Raw genomic sequence first — 27,380 nt, 5'->3', positions numbered from 1 at the left:
ATTTGCCATGGAGCTAGAAGGCTAGCACATTCTTTTACTAGCTATTTTTTCATATATTTTTATTGTAATTAATAGAAGGGTTACATTATATTCACCAGATAGAAGATGCATTACTTCACAAACATTGATACCCTTTCTCATGTCTTGGTCCCCATTTCCCTCTTCCCACCCCCGCCCCTCATCTTGTTTTCCCCGCTTCCTTATCTATCCGATTTCAAATAACTAAATAAGCATATATACACTATATCTGATAATAAGGTGAAATACTGTAACAATATAAGATAGCAGAGGGACAGCAAAAGAGATGAGAGATAACATAGTACATTAAAGACAACAATCACTCATTATATGGCTTTTGTTTCTATATTCTGGAGGTCCTTTCATGTAGTGTCATACTATGTGGCCTTGTGTATCTACGTTTTGCTCTATTGGAAAACTCTGCTAGGAGAGCCCAAGGTATCTACTGATTATGACAAATGAGGGACACCATTGAGCCTATGTTTCTTTGAGTCTGGCTTACTTCACTTAATATGATTTTTTCTAAGTCTTTCCATTTCCTTACAGATGGGGCAATGTCAGTCTTTCTGACAGCAGCCTAGAATTCCATTGTGTATAAATACTACATCTTGTTGATCCACTTATCAACTGAGGGGCATCTGGGTTGGTTCCATATCTTTGCTATAGTAAGTAAATAGTGCTATCTAGATATTTTCTTTACCACTGCTTGCAATACTTCATTGATATTATCTCAGAGGCACACTCTGACTCAACTTTCAGATCTTAATGATTCTTTTATTTCTTTACACAAATAAAATTTTCCATTGTCATTCAACTCTTCTACTCAGTAATCTTCAGTAGCTCTCTATTTCATCCAATAATAGGCCAAAATTTCTCCTGAACCAGGAAACAGAAACTTAAGTCTCTGAGCTAGCTAATTAAACTTCTAAATTTCAAAATCACCATCTATGCATATGTGTGGACATTTATATAGTAATATTCAAATGGTAAAAGATTCTTTATAATCTTTTCTATTCACCTAATGAATTATTCACATCATCATATACTCTTCTACTCCTTGCTTATGATTCCCACTGTGATATCATTAACAATTCGTTATGGATCCCATTTCTTCTAAGTTTCTCTTCTTTCTACTTAGGATGTTTTTCTCACACCAGTAACCTCATGTTTGACCTAATTTTAAAACTATTTTCTGACCCTGTTCGAAAGCTCAGACATCAAAAAGATATTCACCATCTTTCTAGAAACTGGCTTTGGTTTAACCCTAAAATGAGTAAATAGGTGTTCTTCGTGAACTGCACTCAAAGCTTACTTGCTACTTAAAGCAAGACCTCAAAAAACATCACAACTCATAAAATCAGTAATATCACAGAGTTCTTTTGTAAAGAACTTCAAGCATTTACATATATGAAATGAAACTAATGTGCAGTCAAAATGACAGAAACAGATGGTTCTGCCATCACTTAATATGACACTTGTTTCTCCAGGCTGGTGAACAGAAGGAACCAGTTGTAGAAGGTGAAAAGGGTCTTGCAATTTAGAACCCACTGAAGTATAAAATGCCACCAAACTTGTCTCAAATTAAAACACATTTTAGTTTCTTCATTTGAAATCCTATACTGGGTAAGATTAAAAATCTCATAACTACCCAGATTTAAACTCTGAGCTTCTGATCATCTGAGGCCTGAAAATACTGGTTTGTGATGAACAGGTCTTAGGGAAACAGAAGGGGCATTTCAAATTCAAGATAAAACTATATCCATTGAAAATCTATATAACTGTCCAAACAAGAGTTTTCAAGATAAAATATCCAATTTATTTTAAAGTAAGATGTTTTAAATGTTCATATTCACCAAGTTTCACCAACTTACATATTCCTTTATTTAACAGTGATTTATTGATAAGAAATAATACAGTATAATGAACAGAGCACAATATCTGGTATTGTATACCTTGGGTTTCCTTTCCTACCTCCCCTACTTGTTGATTCTGTAGATCTATAGTCCTGGAATAGAAGCCTGGCTTTATAAGATTCACTTTTCTCTACTGTCATGAAGCAGAATGTAGCATGTAAGTCCAGACAGTATTTGGCATTTTCTGAACAACTAAGTATAAACTCACCTCCTTCACTCACGTTCCTTCTCCTGCCATGTCCTATTATGCACATGTTGAGCACAGTTCCACTCCAAAGTTCAGAGTGTGAAAAAGTTCAAACTTTATACTTAATGCTATGAATATTATCTCTCAGCCCAGAAAGCAGAATCACAATTCTGCCATTCTTTGGTGTCACTACTTTTCATCATTCACACTGCAGCTTAAATTTTGCACCCAAGAAAAGTCTAAACTTCCTGCCTACTAGCACATGGTGAATATTAATCCTTAGCCTCCATTCTTTCTTTCACACTGTGTATCAATACTTCACTACCTAAATATAAGTCTCTGTGTGTGTGTGTGTGTGTGTGTGTGTGTGTGTGTGTGTGTGTGTAAGAGGCCTGGAAACACATTTTTCTTGGTGTATCTATCTGGCAATTCTCCTTCGAGCTTCCTCACTCATTTCTGTGTCCATCTTTATATGGTTCTCTTCCCTCAGGATTCCTATGTCCAACTGTCCTTCTCCCTTCTCTAAAAAGATATCCAGTGCTTAGATTGATGGCTCACAGTCATTGGTAATCATCTCATGCTAACTGCATCTGCTATGACTGTTTCCAATAAGGTTTCAGTCACAAGTACAGGATTAACACTGGAAAGCACCAAGGAAAGCTTAGCACCCTTTTGGAGTAACCAAGGAAAAATATAAGCCAAAATGAATCTAACCATGATAGCTTTCTTTTGTCTTCTACTTTCAATATTACCCATGTGATTAGTAATAACATAACTCACTAATTTGTAATTTCCTTCTATCTATAGTTGGTTCCAGCTGGAAATGGAAGAGATGGGTTGCGCTCTGGCTTAGTGAATTAACCCTATTTTTTATCAACTTTCCATAAAATCTAACTAAAAGTGCCTATATTATAGCAAATTTGATAATTAAATGATACTTTAAGAGCCTGGAGAAACTGGCAATACACTAAACAGTTATCTACTGGATGAGACCCAAAAAGTGATTAATGTTACTTACCAATCATACCCAAGTCCTGGAAAGCTAAAGCACTCCAGTTCTTGTATCTGGGTCAGACTTGATCAACGTCCAAAATAAATTAAAACTATAGAAAACATTTTTAACAAGATTGTCCATTCAGCCCTTAAGAACAATTGAAGTTTGCATTGCTAATTCTGATGAAGTAACAAAAAAGACCATAATGAAAATATACACGCAGTCTAAAAGATGAATTTTCCACAGAAGAATAGGGGTAGCATATTCTCAACATCTACTAGCTTAACAATGGAAACTCTAAATGCAAAGAGAGCCTCACCTATTTAACAATATCTACTGTTTACATAGACACTTTTTATTGTTTCAAGTTTAGTCTCCCATTTATAGCTAAGCCCAAAACTGCATTTTTTCCATTCTTTGTTAAGAGAGTAAGACTCACTTGAGTCTACTATATTCTGTCACTTCTTTTTCTAGGAAGTAAAAATATGAAGTACTTAGCTCTAAACAAGAAGGAAATTATTATGTAATGGCCAGTGTTATCATCTTTTGGTGCATTACTTGCTGAATCATTAATAAACAGGCAAATCTTCTCAAGGTACCTGTCTTTGGCAAATCGTGCACAGGCAGTATTTGGAAGAAAGGCAAGCCCCTACCAATGAGGAGAGATGAAGTCCTAAAGGACAAGTTGAATTTTTTCAAATACTCTTACTGCATCAATCATTAATATTTCTTCAATTATTTAAGAAACATTTTTTTGCTGATGGCAATGTGAGAAAATTCCCAATAGTTGATTTTAGTGATTACAGTAACACTTCCATTTAACTAAGCAAGAATATCTGTTGTTTCATATGTGTGCCCATGGACAAAACCCACGGCTAAAGCATTTCTCATTTTTTTCTAACTAAAAATTTCCATAGACGAGTCAGAGCCAGAATTCAAAAGAAAGGAGGGAAGTGAGTCAGAAAGTCTTTGAAACAAGCCATATATTTTTAAGTACCTAGTTTCCTCTTCCATAGTAACAGAAAACAGTTTTATCCCCATAATATCATATAATACTATATGTAAAACTAATAGCATAAGTACAAGCACAGCAATATATGCCTGAAGTCCTAGCTACTAAAGAGGGCCGAAGTAGGACTATCACTCAAGGCCAGAGCTCAGTTCTACTCCAGAAAACAAAGTCAGACCTCTGTATCTTTACAAATAATATGGGGGGAGGGAACTGTGCAGTATTTTGTTAATTCTAGAAACATTTCCTCCGCATTTCCACATCCTGTCTTTATATTTCATGCCCATCTGCGTGGTTAAGCAGTACCTACTATACCACAGGATACAAGGCTCAGATTGGATCACACTTTTTAAATCTGGAACTTGCCTTTCTCAGCAGGAGTTGCTCATCCTCATTGTTTCTAAGGAACCCAAGGCTTAGATTTCATTGTATACACCATTGGTATACAGACCAATAAGATAACGCAAATGCATTTCTGCTTCACTGTCGCATGACTACTTGTTGCATCCCTCGTAGCAAACTGCCAGCTGTCCACACATGGTGAAAAGGAGGAGCGCGTAGTACTCAGTAGCAGCCAGCATGATTTCTTATCCTCAACTCTTCGTTTACCTCCCAGTAAGATTACACCCTTTAGTTATTCAGTAAATATCGTATTTAAAAACTCTGAATACCCAGGGATGCACAAACAATATTTTTGTTATTGTTGTTTTGTTTTGTTTTTTTTTTGTTTTTGGTTGGTTGTGAGGCTTGAACTCAGCATGGCTGTTGTCCCTGATCTCTTTAGCTCAAGGCTACTGCCCTACCCCTTGAGTCACAGCGCCACTTCCACAAACAATATTTTTGTGAGAAAGCATGAATGTTTTTTCCTCCCATTAACAAAGAATGCATTAAAAACTGGTTTCTTTAAGTTCTAATGGTAACATCAATTCATAGTAAAACAAGGTGTATATGACTGAAAGCCTACAAAGCTTTACTCAAAGCCACTCAACATTTATTACTTGACTGCACCATTTTCACATTCCCTGACCAGTATAAAAGAACAAGTTCTATAGGTCCTGATTGCAAACAAGGACTGTAAAATGTTGACAAAGAGTACTGGGGATATATGTCTGTCGGTCTGTCTGTGTCTGTCTGGCTGTCTCTGTCTGTCTCTGTCTCTGTCTCTGTCTCTCTCTCTCTCTCTCTCTCTCTCTCTCTCTCTCTCTCTCTCTCTCTCTCTCTCTCTCTCTCTGTCTTTGTCTCCTTGTCTCTGTCCCAATGTGGGAAAAACACCCTTCAGAAAGATTCATTTGCTCACCTATTTCTGTTTTGTGTTGTTGTTTTGTTTTACAATGGAGGCTTCACTACACCAGCATGACTAATGTAAATCATTGGCCACCAGTGTTCACCCCACTTTTCATTCCTTCCAGCATCCCAAAGGCTGAGGAAAATGGGCGAATATCCTAAGCCTATAATCATGCCTTCCACTTCTTGGTGTCTAGCCCCTATTCTGATTCTTGCCAGGGACTCAGACACAAATTATTTCACAGATCATTATCATGCAATTCTGCACCCTTAATAGTTCACAGGCCTTAATGTTAACGTCCAGGGGCTGTAGAAGCAGTCTAACAGGAATAGAAACCAAACATATTTCATTATATAACAGGATCACAATATGCTTCCAGCACTCTTGTCAATTATGAGCTGATCCATCTCTTCGTATGTTTACCAAGAGTTGGATATGTGTGTTCGTTTGTTCCTACTGCTTCTACTGGCAGAACTTGTTAAAGACACCAAAGCGCTCAACTATCATATAAGCTACTGAAATATAAGTTAAATGAAAGTATTTTTCTATGACCATCTAGTTGTATATTTTGAAAAGATGCTCTCAACATGATCAGCATCAAATATTACTCTTGCGTTAGGTATGACTGAAGGCAAATGGAATCACACAAATTTTATATGGAATGAGGAATCGGGCTTTTCACAATTATTTTACAATTCTTACTTTACAGATCAAGACTGTAGAAACAGAATAAGGAATTCTTCTGGAACACAAGAAATACAGGTATTGTTTGATCACAAAAATGATATAAAACTCCAGTAAATGGAATTCCCTTTACGGTGGCAGGCAGAGGAAAGAAAACTATAGACCTATTTCTTTGATGAACATTGATGCAAAACTTCTCAACAAAATACTGGCCAACAGTCTACAACAACTCATCAAAAAAATTATACACTATGATCAAACTGGATTCATCACAGGGAGGCAAAGCTGGTTCAACATACGCAAATCAATTAATATAATTCAACACATCAACAGGAGCAAGGACAAAAATCACATGATTCTCTCAATAGACGCGGAAAAGGCATTTGACAAGATCCAACACCGCTTTGTGTGAAAAGCTCTGGAGAAACTAGGAATCCATGGAACATTCCTCAATGTAATAAAGGCTGTGTATGAGAAACCCACAGCTAGTATTACACTTAATGGTGAAAATCTAAAGCCATTCCCTCTAAAATCAGGAACGAGACAAGGATGCCCACTCTCTCCACTCCTCTTGAACATAGTACTAGAATTCCTAGCCAGTGCAAGAAGGCAAGAAGCAAGCATAAAGAGGATCCAAGTAGGGAAAGAGGAAATAAAATTATCCCTCTTGGCAGATGACATGATTCTGTATTTAAAGAATCCTATAGACTCTACTTCCAAGCTCCTTGAGCTGATTCAAGACTTTGGAAGAGTAGCGGGCTATAAAATCAACCCTCAAAAATCAATTGCCTTCCTTTACGCCAACAGTGAGAGGAATGAGGCAATAATCAGGAAACAAACTCCTTTCAAATAGCCTCAAAGAAAATAAAGTACCTAGGAATTAGCTTAACTAAGAATGTAAAGGACCTTTTTGATGAAAACTTTAAAACCCTAAAAAAGGAAATTAAAGCAGAACTAAGGAAATGGAAAAACCTCCCACGCTCCTGCACTGGAAGAATCAACATTGTGAAAATTACAATCTTGCCAAGAGGTATCTACAAATTCAATGCAATACCCATCAATATCCCAATGGCATTCTTTAAAGAAATAGAAGAGGCAAATCAAAATTTCATATAGAATAATAAAAGACCCCGTATAGCAAAAACACTTCGTAGCAGAAAGAACAGTGCTGGAGGAATTTCAATTCCAAACTTTAGACTCTATTACAGAGCTATAATTCTCAAAACAGCTTGGTACTGGCACAAGAACAGGCCTGAAGACCAATGGAATAGAACTGAGGACCCAGATATTAAACCACAGACCTATGGCCACCTAATATTTGACAAGGGAGCCAAAAAAAATAGAATGGAAGAAACACAGCCTCTTCAACAAGTTGTGCTGGCAGAACTGGTTAAGCACCTGCAGAAAACTAAAGTTGGATCCTTCTTTGTCACATTGCACTAAAGTTAACGCCAAATGGATCAAAGACCTGGAGGTAAAAGCTGACACACTGAAAACTTTACAGAAAGGATTAGGAGATGCACTAGGCCTCCTTGGCACAGGTTGAAACTTCCTTAATTAGGACCAAGAATCACAACAAATCAGACAAAGGCTGGATAAGTGGGACTGCATTAAACTGCAGAGCTTTTGTATGGCAAAGGACATAGCTAGTAAATTAATTAGGAGGCCTGCAGAGTGGGAGAAGATCTTCACCAACCAAACAATGGACAAAGGCCTCATATCTAAAATATATGAACAACTCAAAAAATTGAATCACTCCACAACTAATCTCCAAAGTAACAACCATCCCATTAAAAAATGGGCCAAAGACTTAAAGAGAGTCTTCTCTGAAGAAGAAACAAAAATGGCCTATAGATACATGAAGAAATGCTCAACATCTCTGGTCATAAAAGAAATGCAAATCAAAACAACTCTAAGATTCCACCTCACTCCATTTAGAATGGCCAGGATGAGGAAAACGAATGACAACAGAGGCTGGAGGGGATGTGGCCAGGAGGGATCACTACTACACTGTTGGTGGGAGTGCAAACTCGTTCAACCACTATGGAAAGCAGTGTGGCAGTGCCTTAAAAGGATAAACATAGAACTCCCCTATGACCCAGGAATTCCACTACTTGGCATTTACTCAACCATCCGGAAACAAGGGCATAATAAATCCACTAGCACAACAATGTTCATTGCAACACTATTTACCATTGCAAAGATATGGAACCAACCTAGATGTCCCTCAGTTTATGAGTGGATCAACATGTTGTGGTATTTGTACACAATGGAATTCTATGCTGCTGTCAGAAAGAATGACATCGCCCCATTTGTTAGGAAATGGAAAGACTTAGATAAAATCATATTAAGTGAAGTAAGCCAGACTCAAAGGAACTTAGGCTCAATGGTTTCCCTCATTCGTCATAATCAGTAGAAACCTTGGGCTCTACTAGCAGAGATTTGCAATAGAGCAAAATCTTGATACATAAGGCCATATAGTATGAAGCTAATTGAAAGGACCTCCAGGATATCAAAACAAACGCCATATGGTGAATGATTGTTGTCCTTAATGTACTATGTTGTCTCTCATCTTCTTTGCTGTCCCTTGGTTATCTCATATTGTTATAGTATCTCACTTTGTTATTTGATATATTGAATTTATTTGTATTTGGTTATTTGAAATTTCATAGGGAAGGGGGGGAAACCAAGACGGGTGGGGGTGTGGGGGCGGGAGGGAAATGGATACCAACACATATGAAAGAGTATCAATGTACGTGAATTAATGCACCTTCTATCTGGCAAATATCATGTAATCCTTTTACTAATTACAATAAAAAATGCAAAAATAAGAATCCTATAGTCTCTACTCCCAAACTCCTTGAGCTGATTCAAAACTTTGGAAGAGTAGCAGGCTATAAAATCAACCCTCAAAAATCAATTGCCTTCCTTTACACCAACAGTGAGAGGAACGAGGCAATAATCAGGAATTTCACTCCTTTCACAATAGCCTCAAAGAAAATAAAGTACCTAGGAATTACCTTAACTAAGAATGTAAAGGACCTTTTTGATGAAAACTTTAAAACCCTAAAAAAGGAAATTCAAGCAGAATTAAGGAAATGGGAAAACCTCCCACGCTCCTGGATTGGAAGAATCAACATTGTGAAAATGACAATCTTGCCAAGGGCTATCTGCAAATTCAATGCAATTCCCATCAATATCCCATTGGCATTCTTTAAAGAAATAGAAGAGGCAATTTAAAATTTCATATGGAATATAAAAGACCCTGTATAGCAAAAACACTTCTTAGCAGAAAGAACAGCGCTGGAGGAATTTCAATTCCAAACTTTAGACTTTATTACACAGCAATAATTCTCAAAACAGCTTGGTACTGGCACAAGAACAGGCCTGAAGACCAATGGAATAGAACTGAGGACCCAGATATTAAACCACAGACCTATGGCCACCTAATCTTTGACAAGGGAGCCAAAAAAAGAGAATGGAAGAAAGACAGCCTCTTCAACAAGTTGTGCTGGCAGAACTGGTTAAGCACCTGCAGAAAAATGAAGTTGGATCCTTCTTTGTCACCTTGCACTAGAATTAACTCCAAATGGATCAAAGACCTGGAGGTAAATGCTGACACACTAAAAACTCTACAGGAAGGAATAGGAGATACACTAGGCCTCCTTGGCACAGGTCGAAACTTTCTCTTTTTTTCGGTTTTCTTTTTTTACTAATTACAATAAAAAATTTAAAAAACAGAATGTATGGCTTGTTCTACCTACATCATGACTCTCTTGGCATCTTCAAAAGCAAATGCCCTAACAAACTTGTCAGAACCACATGAGCCGAAGAGGAAGGAGGGAAAAAATCACCACTATAGCAGATCCAATATTTTTAAGCAGCCTTTGTAACAAGTGTTGTCATGAAGGTACCCTCACTCTCTGAAACAGCTAATGAAAATATAATACGGTATAACCACGTCAGAAAATGTGTTTGCTGTTTCTCCAAACCTACTGTATGATTAACGTATTCATACCTTGCAATGCATTCCAGAAAGAAAGAAAAAAAAACAGGATATACTGCTACAAAAACTTGTGCACATATGTTCACAGCAGCTTTATGTGTGCGGGGAAACCTAAAAACAAAACAATAATAGCCAACGGCAGCTCCACGTTTGTGCACCAGCCTTGAGCACAGACACTCAGGCTGCTGGCCCGAGTGCAAGGCCCCAGAAGGCGCAGAGCGGCTGAGCTGTTGTTATGACTCTTCCTTATCTGACAGCTAATGAAATGTAAACAAAAAGCTGTCTCACCGTGACTCCCGCAAGACACAGACTCAACAATCTTCACGGCAAAAACTAAAAAATTAAAAATCCCACTGGAAGGCTGCATGCATTGCGCTCTTCAGGCCTGCGAAATGCAACCAGGGGCAACTTCGCGCATGCGCAGATCCACTGGCCTGAGAGACACACAGGGACAACTTCTCGCATGCGCAGATCCTCCCGTCTGAGAGACATGCACAAGGCGCAATTTCCCGCATGCGCAGATCCTCCACCCTGAGCCGCACAAGGCACAATTCCATGCATGCGCAGATCCTACCAAAACCTATCAGCCCAGTCAAGGCCCCTAGTTCCTTTCAGACCATGATGCCCCGGCCCCATGCAGGCCCCGTGCAGCCCCCGTGTCGCCCCAACTGGGGTCTCTACTCCCTGGTTCATTCACCTGCAGGCCCCGGCACAGATACCTGAAAGACTCGGTCTCTTTCTTCCTCAGGTTCGGGAGTGTTAGGGGTGGGGAAGACGACGCCCTCGTCCTTCCTGGGATTCTTTCTACTTTGAGAGGCTAAAAGCGGCCCCTGGTCACTTACCCGGCTCCTCAGCTCTGGGAGACACATTTAAGGCAATGGCGGGTGTTGAGCTTCGCGTGTTTGTGGGGAGAACGGCATCAGGGCCACCTGCTCGCGGCTGCCATCGTGGGTCATGAGCTGGGGGCGTGGCCTTGGCAAACACGCATGCTCACTGAGCACCAAGGGCCCTGGCCAGCAAAGAGCACGCATGCTCGGTGAGCACGAGGGCCGAGGCCCAGTGAAGAACACACATGCGGAGAGGGAAGGAAGATGGCGCCGAGCTCTCTCTCACAAATAGAGAGAACCAGGGAGTCCCACGAGCCAATTATCTTAAGAAATCCACGACAACAAACTCAAAAAGCAACAGAGAAGGACTCAAACCGGAAAAGAAATCTAGATAAAGCTCACATCCAACTTTCTCAAAGAATTCAGAACGCGAGGACCCCTCCCCCACCTCTCTCTGCCAGTTCCAAGCCTGGGAAAGCAGCAGTGGGCCGCGAAAAGCAGCAGCGGGTGGGCGGAGGGGACCAGCCTAGGAACCCAATTGCTGCAGAAACCAACATACAACCAGGCCAGCAAACGGAAGCAGCGGAACCCAGACGCGGAACCAGAACAGCAAGCAGCTGAACCCAGACTGGGAACACAGGCGGCGGCATAGACCCAAGGGGAGTGAGAGACTCCCCACCACCGTGGAGCACCCACAGAGGGACGCAGAGGCGTGAGTAATACAGCGTGTCCCCAAACACAACGGGAAATCAGAGTGGTGCCAAGCAATCGAACTTAACTCAGACCCCTCCACCCCACCCACACAGGCCTAGAGGCAAAAAGAATACAAGGAGGAATCCTAAACTTGGCTGTGCCTCCACTACCAGATTTTTATAGACTCCAACTTACAGGCCAGAAGTTGAGAATTAATGGCCCAGTAGATCAAATTAGTCCCATTCCATGTTTGTTTAAGCAGCATAGTATTTCTACCCATTTGAGCCATCATTTAACAAAACAGAAGACCTATATCAGACACCAGTATCTCACACTTACAATCCTAGCTACTCAGGAAGCTGAGATCTGAGGATCACGGTTTGAGGTCAATTTGAGCAGGAAAGTCTGTAAGATTCTTAAACCTAATTAACCAATAGGAATTTGGAAGTACAGGTATGGCTTGAGTGGTACAGCACCAACCTTAACACCAACCCTTAAATTAATTAACATACATGTGGGTCTGTGTATATGTGCACACATATATATTATTGTATATATATATACATCTATTATGTATGCTGTATACATGCACATGTGTGTGTGTGTTTGTGTCAGGAGACTTAAGTTTAAAATTTAAATTTCTTAAAACAATGAAACAACTGACCATTCTAGGCTTACAGTCCTGCCTCATGATGATAAGCTGTAGCAGAGTAGAGGCTTCCCCTCCAGATAAACTACTCAGCTGATCACAGCCCCTGTTACTCCCACTAGTCCCCACTCTAGCCTGTTTTCCTGCCTTAATCCTGTTGAAATCTTGGCTCTTCCTAAGGAGGTTCTTCAATTACTGTGTGTCTGTGTCTGCACAGTTATTAAAGACTAAACTCAAGTTGGGCATGGTAGCACTTGCCTATAATCCCATCCTTAGGAAATGGAAACTGAAAGATCTTAAGTTTGAGGCCAGCCTGGACTACATATGTAGTTATTTCCAAGCCAGCCTAAGCTACATAGCCAGATCCTGTCTCAAAAAGGAAAAAGGAAAAAAAAAGTCAAAAACCAGAACAGAAAAGAACAAAACCGATTCGGCTCATTTTGGTGCTCAGAATGAGATTTCTCCGTTTGGACCTTTTTCATTTTCTTCTCATATTTTATTATAATATTCCAAAGAAACTCTCAGAAGGCAATGATTATATCATATATTTTGCATTTCCCACAGCTCTCCATATAAAACGAAGTACAAAGTAGATAATTAATGATTGTTAAAAGAATGCATGAGTAAAGAATACATATATATATAAAAAAATAAAACAGGAATTACTTGAAACATGAAAGCAAGATTATAACAACTGCTTGTTGCTCATGTTTTTAACAACATGAAATGTCAGTAGTAAAAATATTTGCTTTTAGAGGGGTGGGGGTGGGGGGAGGGAAATGGGGACCAAGACATGTGAAAGGGTATTAATGAATGGGAATTAATGCACCATCTATCTGGCAAATATCATGTAACCCTTCTATTAATTACAATAAAATATATGAAAAAATATTCATTTTTGAGCCAGGTTTGAGAGCTCATCTTTATAATTTTAGCTTCTTGGAAAGTGGAGATCAGGGGGTTGAGCAATTCAAGGCCATTCCAGTCAGAAGTACTCCCAACTCCATATCAGCCAGGGGCCCTGATGGCAAGCACCCGTCATCTCTGGCTGGGCGCACATGGCTTTTGCCTTCATCCTCAGTGACACATGGGAGCACAGCTAGCAGGAATGTAGCCCAAACCTGTCCACCCCAGGCTAGTCCCAGCCTCAAAAATAACCAACATTGAAAGGGCTTGGAATAATATCTCAGTGGTAAAGCACCAGCCACCAAGCATGTGGCCCAGAGGTGAATTCAACACCTCCAAAATGAATGCACACACACCTTACACAAAACAATACTAGTAGCCTGCTTTTCAGTGCATCAGCTTGGGGAACGATTGTGCCTGAGGTTATTTTCTAATTGATCAGTAAAGCTTATCCTTATCACAGTTCTATCTAGTTGATTCTTTTTGAGCTTTCTTTCAGAACTGCAAATCAGTCATTTCAGGACCAGACTAGAGGTACAGCAAAGATTATCCTGAGGCATGTAATTTGTTTTAATTTCAGTGAATCCTCAAGAAAAATTTCTGAGACACCTTCAGTACATTTTGACAACCCCTATTATTCTCAATGCCACAAATCATCAGGAAAATTCTAATATTAATATAGTGTGGAGTTATGATATATTTGCCCATAGAATAGTTCATATTAAAATTAATATTTAAAATGGCTTGTTTTCTACCAAGTGGATTTCATTAATTTCCCACTAACATACAAACATACAGGCCTTTTTCCTGTCTTAATTGTTTAGTAACTAGCATTTCTTCTAATCAAGTTAATCTTAATCCCTTTAAAGCACAACTTACAGTAATTCCACAACAATGCAGCTAACTAGTATGTGAGTTTTAGAAAAGATGGAAATAATGGCTCTGTGAGGGTTTTTTAAATCATTTTTCATATATTTTAAAGCCTGCAGGATTCCAAAATTTTTATGACCTTAAAATTATCTCACTTTTTAAACATATAATATTAAACTTGAAATTGTCTATGAAAGAAGAAAAATATGTAGGAGGCTGCAAAACATAATAGTATCCCAGAATCAGAGAAAATGTGGACTGTCTGAGCTTAACAGAAAGGCCATCGCAGTGCTAAGTCTTTTCCTCTTACCTACAGAGACCATGCAGTGAATTTTAAGAGTGCAATCTGATGAAAGAGGAAAAGGAAAGATGCTTAGAGAATATAAACTACTCAGAGCATCAGAGCTTCATGGGAAAAGGTACTGTGTTTTAAAATCATATTAATAACACATATGTCCTTTCTAGGTAACACAACATGCATAAAGCTTACTGAGTGTTGTACATCTAATAATTCATATGCATAACAACTGGCATTGTTCTTTTACATGCCTCTACAAAGTGCCACTCGGGTTCATCTTTCTCTGTAAGCTTTTTACTACCCCAGGAAAAACTAATAAAATAGCATATAGGATAGTTGTGATGGACAGCAGTACCTTCCCAAAGAATTGGATGTCTGGTCGACCTCGGTGAAATAGATATTGTTACTTCAGGCCAAGGTGTTAAGTAATTTTGCTCTGTGTGTTCTGAGTACTGGGGAATCAAGGCTCAGTCCCTGATGGCATTGTAAGTTAAGGTGTAACCGATAAATCCAGCAAAATCCAGCCGAAAGAATAGGCATTGTTGATCACACATTGCCTGCCAAACAGCCAACAGGCTTGATCCGTGTTCTGTTATTTAGTCTGTTGAGTTTTGTGGATGAGTTGTTCAAGTGAAGTTTCCAGTGTTGTTTCTCAGTCTTGAGAAACGTGGATGGTCTCTTCCTCACTCAGTAGTCAAGGGCACTTCTTAGAGACACCATTCTGGTTTCTTTGGCAACAGGACGGCATCAAAACAGGGAAGCAACCAGCAGGACAGGAAGAGCTCTTTCAAGTTCACATCTAAAAACACCACTCCCAGTCATACATCTGGAAAACAGGCCATGGAAGACACATTTGAAAGATACTCTGCCCTTTGGGAATTTTGAAAATTATGTAAAGGAATAGGACATTTCCCTTTTGTGGGAGGACAAATTAATACATCAATAGTGGGTCTAAACTTTAAACATGCATACCTTCGGAAACTAATTTTGTTTCTATTAATGTACAGTATGCTGTACCACCTCAGAATTGAATTAGGAAGTAGCTAAAGTAATATAATAAATCCATGCAGAGGAATCTCTATTCAGCTTTGAGAAAGACTATAAATCTATATATACTGACATGGGAAGTATCTTGACTATATTACAAGGTTATAAAAAAAACAGTTCAAATAACAATAGAACAGGCTGGAAATGTGGCTTGGTGGAAAAGTGTGCCTAACCTGCAATGCCTGGGCTTTCATTTCTCGCCCCAGGACTGGCAAAAATGACAGTGGGATACACTGTCTATTTTCATGTGTGAAAAAGCATGTGCATCCACCTCACTCGAGTTAGAATGGCCAGGATCAGGAAAACGAATAATAACAGATGCTGGAGGGGATGTCGCCAGGAGGGATCACTACTACACTGTTGGTGGGAGTGCAAACTCGTTCAACCACTATGGAAAGCATAATGGCAGTGCCTCAAAAAGCTAAACATAGAACTCCCCTATGACCCAGCAATTCCACTACTTGGCATTTACCCAATCATCCAGAAACAAGGGCATACTGAATCCACTAGCACAACAATGTTCATTGCAACACTATTTACCATAGCAAAGATATGGAACCAACCTAGATATCCCTCAGTGGATGAGTGGATCAACAAGTTGTGGTATTTGTACACAATGGAATTCTATGCTGCTGTCAGAAAGAATGCCATCGCCCCATTTGTTAGGAAATGGAAAGACTTAGAAAAAATCATATTAAGTGAAGTAAGCCAGACTCAAAGGAACTTTGAAAGGACCTCCAGGACATTGAAACAAAAGCCATATAACGAATGATTGTTGTCCTTAATGCACTATGTTGTCTCTCATCTCCTTTGCTGTCCCTTCGTTATCTCATATTGTTATAGCATCTCACTTTATTATCTGATTTATTGAATTTATTTGTATTTGGTTATTTGAAATTTGATAGGGAAGGGGGGAAAACCAAGACGGGTGGGGGGTGTGGGGGGGAGGGTAATGGGTACCAAGACATGTGAAAGGGTATCAATGTATGTGAATTAATGCAGTTTGTATCTGGCAAATATCATGTAATCCTTTTACTAATTACAATAATAAATAAATTAATTAATTAAAAAAAGAAAAAGCATGTGCACTCTTTTACTTGCAGGCATAGAAATTACATTATTCACAAAATATTTTCTACATAGTAGGTTGGATAGCTACACTGGACATGAAATGGCGGGGACAATTAATATGGATGAAACAGTCCTGTTTCATTAATTTTCTACCTTATTGTTCATTTATTTCTTCAAGTTTTGGGTTTGTCTGAGAGATGAGACACTCTCTTCTCCCTTTGATTATATCAGAATAAAAATAGATATTGGTCTGGAGGTGTGGCTCAAATACTAGAGCACCAGATGTGCAAGCAAGCTCAGCAAATATGAAGCCATAAGTTCAAACTAAGTATTTTCTAAAATCATCATCATCATCAATAAAAATAATAAATAGCATAAGCTGGGGACAATGCAGAAAAGTTCATGAAATGTTAATTTCTAATTAATCAGAAAAAAGAAAAAATTCAGAAGTGGAGATGTGGCTCACGTAGTAGAGCATGAAATAGTTGAAATAGCCAAGTGAGAGCTCAAGGTCCTGAGTTCATGTCCCAGTGGTGCTTCTCTTAATCAAATATGAATGCACACATACATACAGGACTGAAAATGTACATGGTATACACTGCCAAATACACAGCTCACTCCCTCCAGCAGCTCCTAAAACCTGTTATTAGGTTGCAGGTTTGAAGTTTAGCAACTCCACATATCTTAGGCACCTTATTTCAACGAGGATTGAACAGAGGGACCAGGAAAAGACTTAATTAACTAGGGCAGTATTTCTCGAGATATTTGTTGTTGACATTGCAAAAGGGACAACATATTATATTTGATTTCCCATTTTCAAAGCAGAAGGAAAGGCAATCCACAACATAGGAAACATTTCACTTTCCTTCCTATTTTAATCAATCTTGAAAGAAAGACTGGGGTGGGAACACTTAAAGCATAACTCTAAGGTTATTGAAAACCCCAAGAATGATGAACTTCATGCATATGATGTTGAAATAACACACAAGGAATTGTAGGCACTCTGAACAGCAGTGAAATTTACAACTCCTTTCCTCTGTTCCAAAATAAAAAAAAGAATTTCTATCTTCCCAGCAAGTGGTCTCCAAAATAAATGCTGTTCTCACACCCAGGAGCAAAGAAATAACTTGGGGCAAGAAAGCACAATGTGTTTTTATTTACAAATTATATACATCACATCACTTTACTAACATGCTGCCAAATATAAAAATTGAAAAATAAACTGTATGAGATATAAAATGCATAGCATATTAGGCATCTCAGTATTTTTCCCCACATTACCTGACATACTGTTCCACATAACTCAAATACTGATTATGATGATGTCTCGTGCATAACTATAAATTTCTACCTCCCTAAATATCCCTTCCACACAGCTCAAAACAAAAAACTTGAAGACAACTCTTATTGCTGGCATGCCTCTTTTAGAGAGCCTAAAAGGACAGAAATAAGTTGAGACCATAAATGATGCTCTCAATTTGGGTAGGTACGATACTAACTGAGTGCTTTCCAGGTGTGAGGCATTGTAATGTCTTGTGTTTAATTTTCCCCAAAACTCCATGTGGTAGATCATCTTCCCAGTTAACAGCTAAAGAAACTGAGGACGAATGTACCTTAGAATTGGCTAGTTAGAAAACAGTAGCAAACTGTGTAAGAATCCTTTCTTGACTGAATTTATTCTGGGTCCATGGCTCGCCAGAGATAAGCTTCGGATTCCCAAGGGGATCCTTAGCAACATGGGAAGGAGGGGGAAATTTGGGTTGTCTGGAGGCACAGGGAGATGTCAGGGTTCCTCTCATCTTTTGGTAGAAGCGAGGGATGCTAATATTCTGACGTGGACAGGACAGTCCAAGAACATACCCACAGTGCTGAGGAGGGAGAATCAAGAGGTATCAGAGATGAATGACGAGCCACATATGTTCATCACAGTGCAATTTGTAATAGCTGAGTAGTCCAAGACTCAATAAATTACAGTGTATCTATTTATCAGAGCTCTGTGGCTACTAGCATGATATTTTTTCAAAAGAATAACCATATGAAAAAAATTCACACTTCCTATTTACATGTGCAAAAGCAATATTCGCCAAAACATCCATATTCACAAGTCCTAAAAGTAATCTGGTTAGCAGGGTTGTTGTGTTAGAAAAGTATTTATATGTTTATGTATGCACATGGGAAATACTTTGAAAGACATCAGCCAAAGTATTAATTACTATTTGTTGCTGAAGTATAGTAGAGAGTCCATATAAAATATTTTATGACAGAATCATTATAAATAGCCACACATACCACTGTAAGAAGGAAACACTCATAAGTAATATAATCTATTATCTCAAAGTCCTTATGAATTCCGTAAGCCAAAGTTTTGATACCCATCTTTTCAGAATGTGTCGCTGGCAGCATTTTATTTCATTTTATTTTCTGACATCAAGTTCTTTAATAATAGAAAAGAAAAGCACCAGGTGTTTCTCAACAGGTGACTTTGCAATGGCAGCAGAGTTCACTGGTATATTTTTTTCAGAGCCAAAATACCACCTACTATTCACATGCCCTGTCTTTAAAGCCTTCATTGTTTCACTATGATTCAAAAGTGAAGTTACTCACTCCCGCCCACACAGCAAGAACAATACGATCACGACACTGAACTGAATAAATACTTGAAACTTCATAAATAGTAGGTATCTCATCTCAGAATGTCTTATGAGTAGAAATCATTATGATGCTGTCTGCCATATAATTTATCATCATCATCGTTTGGGTTTTTGTTCTGGTACTGGCGATGGAACTCCATCACCTGAGCCATACCACCAGTCCAACATTTTGCTGGTTAATTGGAAATGAAGAATTTTCTGTTTGGACTAGCTTCAAACTGATCCTCCATGTTTCATCATAGTGAGCAGGTAGGATTTCATATGACAGTCACTGGTGTCTTGCTCAGAAGTCTTACTTTATTAGAACACACTCTAACAAATTACCCTTTATTTTACTGACCAGTACCTCATAGTGACCTGGAAAAAAATACAACTAAAATGGTAGAAAACCTTCAAAAATACCATGAGATTTATATCGGCCAAAAAAACCTGCTAAGAAAAAGTTTATTCCCCAATACAGATGAAAAATTTGACCTACAGTAGCAAGAAAAACAACAAAAAAGAAAGAGCTGGACAAACACAAAATGGAGAAAGAAGATAAGAATTGTGATTTCTTTCAAAATTGTAATGATTAAATAAAATAAAATTTGCTTATTTTCATCTTCAAGGAATCCAAATGGTTTACATTATATCTAGCATACAGACTATTACTAAATAATAACAGTTAACAATATCACAAAGTATAAAGGTTTTCAGAAACATAAAAATGTTAGAAGGTATTTCAGATACTTCTTTGATTCAAATTAGAGAAGATATATCTAATTATGACATGATATCAAAAGGAATGCTGTATAAACTAAGTAAGCAAAGATATTTGCCAGTAATATTAAAAGTAATTCCTGAATGTTTCTCAAGTATGTGAAATACAGAGAAAATCAATGTCTAGCATGACAGTGCCACTTGTCAAAACAGTCTGTTAATTATCTTTATCATGCTCATGGCAAAATAGGATACTGTTGGATAAATAACATCTTCACATAATTTAAATCCATGCTATGTTTTATTAATTTAGATCCTCCGTTTACCCCAAGAGGGGGTGGAGATGACTGGCTACATCTTCTGTTGCAAATATACACAAAGCCTTATTTGCAATGGAACAAAAACACAAATTTAGAATTGGATTGACGAATGTCCAAAAGCCAACTCTACTACTTCAGTGCCTGTCTTTGCACAAATTACATAATACTACTGACCTTCCGTGTCTCTATACATTAAAAATAAACAGTGCCAATAATCAGATCCCTCATAGGGTCCAGTAAGAAAAACAATGAGATGTTATTTGTGAAGTTCTGGCAACACAGTAGGGATTTGATTGCTGTGAATTTTTTTTATCTCCTTCCCATTGTTACCTTTCTGTCCTTGTTTTCATACCTAGATCTTCACAAGGCAAGTTGATCTGGAGGGAAAACAGAAAGAAGGAAGAAATAAAGGGGGGGAGAAGGGAAAGAGGAATAGAGGGAAGGAATGGAGGGAGGGAGGGAAGAAGACAAAGAGGAATTCACCTTACCAGAGGCTTACACCTGTAATCCTAGCTACTCAGGAGATTGAGACCTGAAGATGGAGGTTGGAAGCTAGCATGGGACAGGAAAGTCTGTGAGACTCTTTAACCACCAAAATTCAGATGTGGAGCTGTGGCTCAAGGGGTAGAACTACAAGGAACAGAGCTACGTCCCTAAGTTTAAATCCTAGTGCCAGCACCAAAACAAAGAAACTCACCTTAAATTCAAAGAATGTTCTAGGGAAAAGGAACTGTCAACAGCAACAGGCTCAAATCCCCTGATTATACAGATTGTGAAACTGAGACCACATCAGGATCATTCTATAGAAACATGCATGTGCAGGGACCATTTCCTCTTATCCTCCAGAAATGACTAAAACTAGAGGCCATTGGGGAAAAAAAACCCTTCAACTTCCAGGGCTCAAAGGGCTGATTGTTCCATGGCCACAAAGTTCCCTTTTACCCAGTTTATACAAGATGTGGAAGGTGGTAAACTAGGAGTTAAAAAAAAATAAGCAACAGTTCTTTTCTGGACTATCCTATGTCCTTGTGAGAATCGCATAAACAAGCTTGAGGAGTGACTGCAGAGAACACCCCTTGGACACAGCACAAGGGCTCCACCTTCAACCTCAGAATGAAGAGGAACTTTTCAAAAATGCTATCTGAATCTTAAAAAAGCAGATCAGAAATGCAGTCTCTTCTTACAAAACGTGAACCATATAACATTTCACTTTGCAAGGTTGAAGGAAGATGGCGCTGAGACAATAGGGACGCTGCCTAGATTTCTCTGACAAAAAGAGAGAACCAGGGAGTCCCACGAGCCAACTTTCTAAAGAAATCCACAACAACAAACTCAAAAAGCAACGGAGAAGGACTCAAACCGGAAAAGAAATCCAAATAAAGCTCACATCCAACTTTCTCAAAGAATTCAGAACACGAGGACCCCTCCCCCACCTTTCCCCAAAGCTGCGGAAAGCCGCAGAAAACAGTTGCTGGTGCCCGACCAAGCCACGAAAAGCAGCTTGAGTGGGCGCCGGCTTCACACGGGGAAAGCGGGGGCAGGCACCGGCTCTAACCCACGAGAAGCGGCGGCAGTGGAGGGCACCAGGCTGGGAGCCCAACGGCTGCAGAAACCAGCACAGAACCGGGCCAGCGAATGGCGGAAACAGCGGACCCCAGACGCGGAACCAGAACAGCAAGCAGCAGAACCCAGATGCAGAACACAGGCGGAGGCGGAGACCCCAGGGGAGTGAAAGACTCCGCACCACCGTGGAGCACCCGCAGACAGACGCAGAGGCGTGGGTAATACAGCGCACCCCCAAACACATCGGGAAAGCGGAGCGGGTGCCAAGCAATAGAACTTAACTCAGACCCCAACACCCCACCCGAGAAAGACTGGTGGGAGCAGGGGGGCAAGCAGCCAAGCTCCCCTTCTGAGAACCAAAAAGGCGCGGCTCTGCCCTTGGAGCCCACGTCCCCAGCTGGGCCCCGCCCCTGAGAACAGAGGGGCCTCTTGCTGGTCCTGCTGAGAGCTCCTGAAACTCTCAATCCCCAGACCCTTGGCTTGGGCCCCCCCCTGGAAGCAGCACAGGAAAACGTCTGCCAACCACGCTCAGACGGAAGCTCGCAGATTCATCCCATGGTCCACTGTGAGGCCACTGGTTGGGCTAAGAGCTAGTCCTTTTAAGTTCTTCATCATTCATGCTGCTGTGTCATTTTCTTTATAGTTGCAACAGAAGCTGATGAGCTCTTGCATTCTAATTCTCCTAGAGCTTCACTCCAGTGGACTTAGGGTTTTGCAACAAAGAAAAAGGTTTATCTTTGCTCAGTAGATCTATTCATAAATTATTCTTTATATTCCAATAAATACTTGGCAGTTTGGGGAAGAGAAACTTCAATCATGACAAAAGAAAACAAAATTCAGTGCTATTCAGAGCCATTACTTAGACTTTGAAGATTAGTTTTTACCAATCACATTGGTGAGTGATATAGTTTATATTAAAAACCACATAAAATATTCTCTTAATTCACAGAGTAAAACTCCCAAATATAGGTTAACTCCTAAAGAAGGTGATATCGTGACATCACAGAATGGAAGGCCATCTTTCTTCTATCATCTACTTATAGATGTTGGTATGTGCACCCTGTTTTTTCTTTCTGGCTCTACCACATTCTCAGATGTCTAAGTCTTGATAAAAAGTAGTCACAGATACTCAAAGGAAAGGGACTATCTAGCTAAGGAAAGCTAGAAAAAATTATATCCAGAGCTCTTACCTTTCCTTTATTCTGATTACAAACCTGAACTCAGAAATGTGAGTTTGGTGAGTCCCAAAAATGTTGGAAAGGGTTGAATACCCCCATCGGAGCAAGGATTAAAACAAAGTCCTATTTTCGTTGTATTTTTTTATTCAGCACCCAAACTTTTCTATGTGTTTTGCTCATTTATAATCTCCTATATTTGAAATTTAAAGAGCAGTTGTTAAAAGCTTAGTTCCATGGTAGGTGTTCTTAAAATGTATTCTATCCTCTATAATGATGTGGTGGCTTAGTTATTCTATTATGGCGTGTTTATCATTGAGAAAACAGACTGTAAAGAAATTAAATAAGCCCAGAGTTGAGTCAGTGGACCAGAAAACCTGAACTCTCAATCCCTCTGCTGTATACCACAACCCTCCCTATAATCCATATGCAAATGAGTACCCAATTCAATTCAACAAATGTTTCAGAGCAATTTATATTTAGCAAGACATTGTACTTTATGAGAATGAAGCATAGAAATATTAGAGGACTTGCCTGAAATCTCAGAACACTTTCACAAATGTCCATACTAGAACTCAAGTACTAAACATTGGGCCTGAAGAGCAAGCAAGAAGACAAGTTGAAAGAGAACAAGCTCTGGAAATGAGACACATTGGTCCTCAGAATCCAGGCCCATCACATCCAATGTATGACATAGGTCTAAAGTGAACCTTACTTATTTTACCTCCCCACCAATTAACTAAATTAAATATTAGGTACTGCTCTGCAATTTTATAGAACTTTTTACTTTGTTTAACACATTCTAGTCTTCTTCGCTGCAAATGAAGTAGATACTCCTCTTAAAAACAATGTGAACACAGTAGTGGTTCTTGCCTGTAAAACAAGGTTTTGAAAGGTGAGACGGGAGGATCATGAATTCAAGGGTCACCCTGGAATACATTTTGAAATCCTCTCTAAAAACCACAAAGGAAAGAAAAAGAAAATATGGTTTCAGAAATATAAAAGCCACATATAGTTTTTCAGATAAAATAAAGGACACTCAACTAAATTGGAATTCCAGAACCAATTTTTCAGTTCAAGGATGTCTTAAATATTGCATGTTTATCTAAAATTAAAATTTTACTGGGCAGTTCATATATGTTTGCTAAATATGGCAACCTAAAAATGGCTGTGCTTGAAATAACTAAGAATTTCTTGGAATATCATTCAAAACAGAACAAAAATTTCTTCCTCCTAGAAATTAAAATATCTTAAGATGTCAATAACAAAAAAACCCATAAGGAAAAGAAAGGAAGGACTGTGAAACTGATTTCCCTTGGGATACATAGCCACTGTAATTATCAGAAGCATTTGGAAATGACCCATATATTGCTTAGAAATTTTGATCAATAATACTTCTAATCTTTTGCCCATTCTCCTCAAGATTTAATTTTTGGAATCCTATTTATTCAAAAGATGTTAGACATTGTCATTTTATTGGTTTATTTCCACCTGTGAACTTTGAACCATAATGGAGACTTTTGTTTTGTATGGTCTGCTCTCCTCCCTTGGCCTACAAAGGAGACCCTTGGGACTGGACATGGAGATCAGAACAGATGCTCCAGTGCACAATATCCAGACTCGGAGCACAGATTTATTTCCTCCAAATCAGTTTTGCTCAGTGAAGTTTCCCCAGACTCTCAACCACTGCCAAGGTTAATGTAGGCCCTGACTCTGCCTGTTGATTCATATTAATTAAGACAATCAATGATCTTGTTTCATACAGTGTCTGTTTTTAATATAACCTATTTGATGAGGCTGTATTAATTTAGGAGAAATATGCACTGGCATTCTGGCATGCACTTTTCCTAATTATCTCACAGCTCTCATTCCGCAGTGAAATTAGACTGTGGTTATCACGGTTAATGGAAGCCCATAGCTCTTAGCTCAGTGATCTCCTCCAGTGGAAAGTCATCGTTTCTTCCTCCTGGCTACATAAACATGATTGTTCTAAGCAATCCCCTGTGGCTGTGGATGTGAATGTTTTAACAAAATATTCTGCTTTAGAGCTACAGGGTGGCACCTCATTTCTATAAGTAGGAGGATAACAAGATTGGAATGGGAGGACTGTGAAAGGAAAAGTTACCCAATAACAGAAGTGAGACAAGGAGAAGCAGTTTTCAAGGGTGTGCAGGAAATAGGAAGCCTGACCTGGTAGTTATTTGTTCAGGTTCAAAAGAAATCCTTTATATGTTCCCTTATGCTTCTCTTGAGTTCTACATCACCTATCTCGCACTACCCATTTTTCTTTTAAGAACTCAGTAGAATCTTGGTCCAAATGAGGACTTACTCTTCTGTGTGCCTGTCCACTCTTTTCAATCATTCACTTACTAAGTGCCTACATCCCTCACTAGAATGAAACCAGTCACTTCCTGCATGAAACATGAATCCATGAGGCAGGCAGCTCCACAAGTTAATTTAAGTCAATCATTACAAATTGTAAATACACTAAGAATTTTTAATGGATTGATTTGATACAAAATGATCTGGCAAAACAATTTTTGAAAGAGGGACAACATCTGGGCTGAAACTGTTGTGATTACAAACATTCAGTTATCGGAAGAACCAAGAAAAGAAAATGAGCCCGTGAAGGAATAGTACTCATGAAATCCTGAAGCAGGACCCTTTCTTATTCTAGAAACCAAGCCAAGGCTAGAGTATGAGGAGTCATGCAGAGAATACAAGAGAGACTGATTATAAGCTTCCACCAAAGGAGCCTTTTGCCTTCCCATGTTCCTTCTACCAGTGGACCCTGAAAAGGGGTTGACAGCACATCATTCCCCTGGCCTACTGGACAAATATGTAACTTAAAAGGAAGTAATGACACAGTGCTCATCTTGTATTACTGACTATGCCAGTGAGGATGCCTGGATCAAATAGAAATGTTAGAAAGTTGAGCCAACTGTAGTTGCATTTATTTAAATGGACTATGAATTCCAGTTTTATCTGTGAAAACAGGAAGCCAGTCCATTTCTGAAAGACTTGCTATTTACAGTAGGCAGTGTTTGGTAAGCTATTTTCACCAACAAGACACTGCTTATATATTTCCACTTCTTTAAGGCTTACATTCAGAGTAGATTTATTTGTTTTCATTCTAAAGATAAAAGACTCAGGAACAGATATAGCAATGAACTAAAATTGGGAGTATTAGTGTTTGAACCCAAGGCAATCAAGTCCAGAATACATATCCTTAATCATGATTACTAGCAGCCAAAATTCATCTTGGGAAGCTAATCAAACCATTAAGGTGCATCAGTATTTAATGCACTGAGATGGCAGCAAGATATTTGACATGTCAAAGAGTATACTTGCCCTGAATGTGCATTAGGTAGAAGATAAGAAATATATCTTTAATGAATTTCCATATCTCTGCTTTCTTAGTTATAAGAAAAGATTATCTAGTCACACTTCAAATGGTTCCACTGTTGCTATAGAAACTGCTTTCCTTTAAGTTTTTGAGGTGACTGTCAGCTTGTAAAACACTCAGTGCTAGCAGCAACACAGCACTAATGGATGCCTTTAGGAAATTCTAATTTCCCCCAATGTTCTCCATCCTCTAACTTTTTTTCCCCAAATCAACTTACATACGGAACCTAATGAGAATCAGTGTACTTGCTAGGCAAACATAGTTGTAAATCAAACTGTGGGTCTCAGGCCAGGGCATAACCCTGGGAAGACCTCCCAAGATCCTTCTGGAAATGACCTATTTCCCCTGAAGTTTCTGGCTCTCTGACAGAGGCAATGAAGGAGAAAGAAATAGGAGAAAGAAGAGGAGAAGGAGGAAGGGAGGGAGGAAGAAGAAAAGGAAAAGGAGAGGTTTCAGCGTGGAGGAGAAGGAGGAGGAGGAGGAAGAGGAAATGAAGAAAAAGAAGAAGAAGAAATTTACCCACCTTTATTCAGCAGTGTTAAGAGCCTATTCACTACCTTCTCTTTCTTCTGTCTTCAATCCTCCACTTCCAGCACACAGGGGGACTTTACCTCTCTCCTCACATTTCTATTCCAGATCCAAAACACTATTTCTTCCCCCCCCCCTTTTTGCTTTTCCTGCCACCTCATTTTTAATATAAGCATTGATGATCTTAATTCCTAGTGTATCCTACACATGCCCAATCTCTTACTTTTCTATTCTTATTATTGTTTCTGATTTTTATTTACCATACTTAAATGTATAGTTTGTCTTTGAAGTATTGTTATTGTAACCATGGTCTTCTCTCTTCTGAGTGGTAGTGAGGAAATGGAGATTTGTGTGTGGCATATAAACAACGGGTTTGATTTTGTAAGGGTAGTATTTTGTGTTCTCATATAAGATCTGAGATTAGAGAAGACATAGAAAGGGAAAGGGGAGTTAAGAAAGAGGTTGATACATAAAGTGGCAACTCCTTTTTTGTACACCTACTTAAAGATAGTTTTTAAAAAAATACAAAAATTAACTAGATCTAAAATACTTAGGCATAAGAAATTATACAGGTCTCTAGG

Source organism: Megascapheus bottae, chromosome 19 (assembly GCF_031878675.1).
Source record: "Megascapheus bottae isolate mThoBot1 chromosome 19, mThoBot2.hap1, whole genome shotgun sequence".
Classification (NCBI taxonomy): domain Eukaryota; kingdom Metazoa; phylum Chordata; class Mammalia; order Rodentia; family Geomyidae; genus Megascapheus; species Megascapheus bottae.
The sequence above is the reverse complement of the archived record's forward strand: the minus strand, read 5'-3'. Positions refer to the sequence as shown.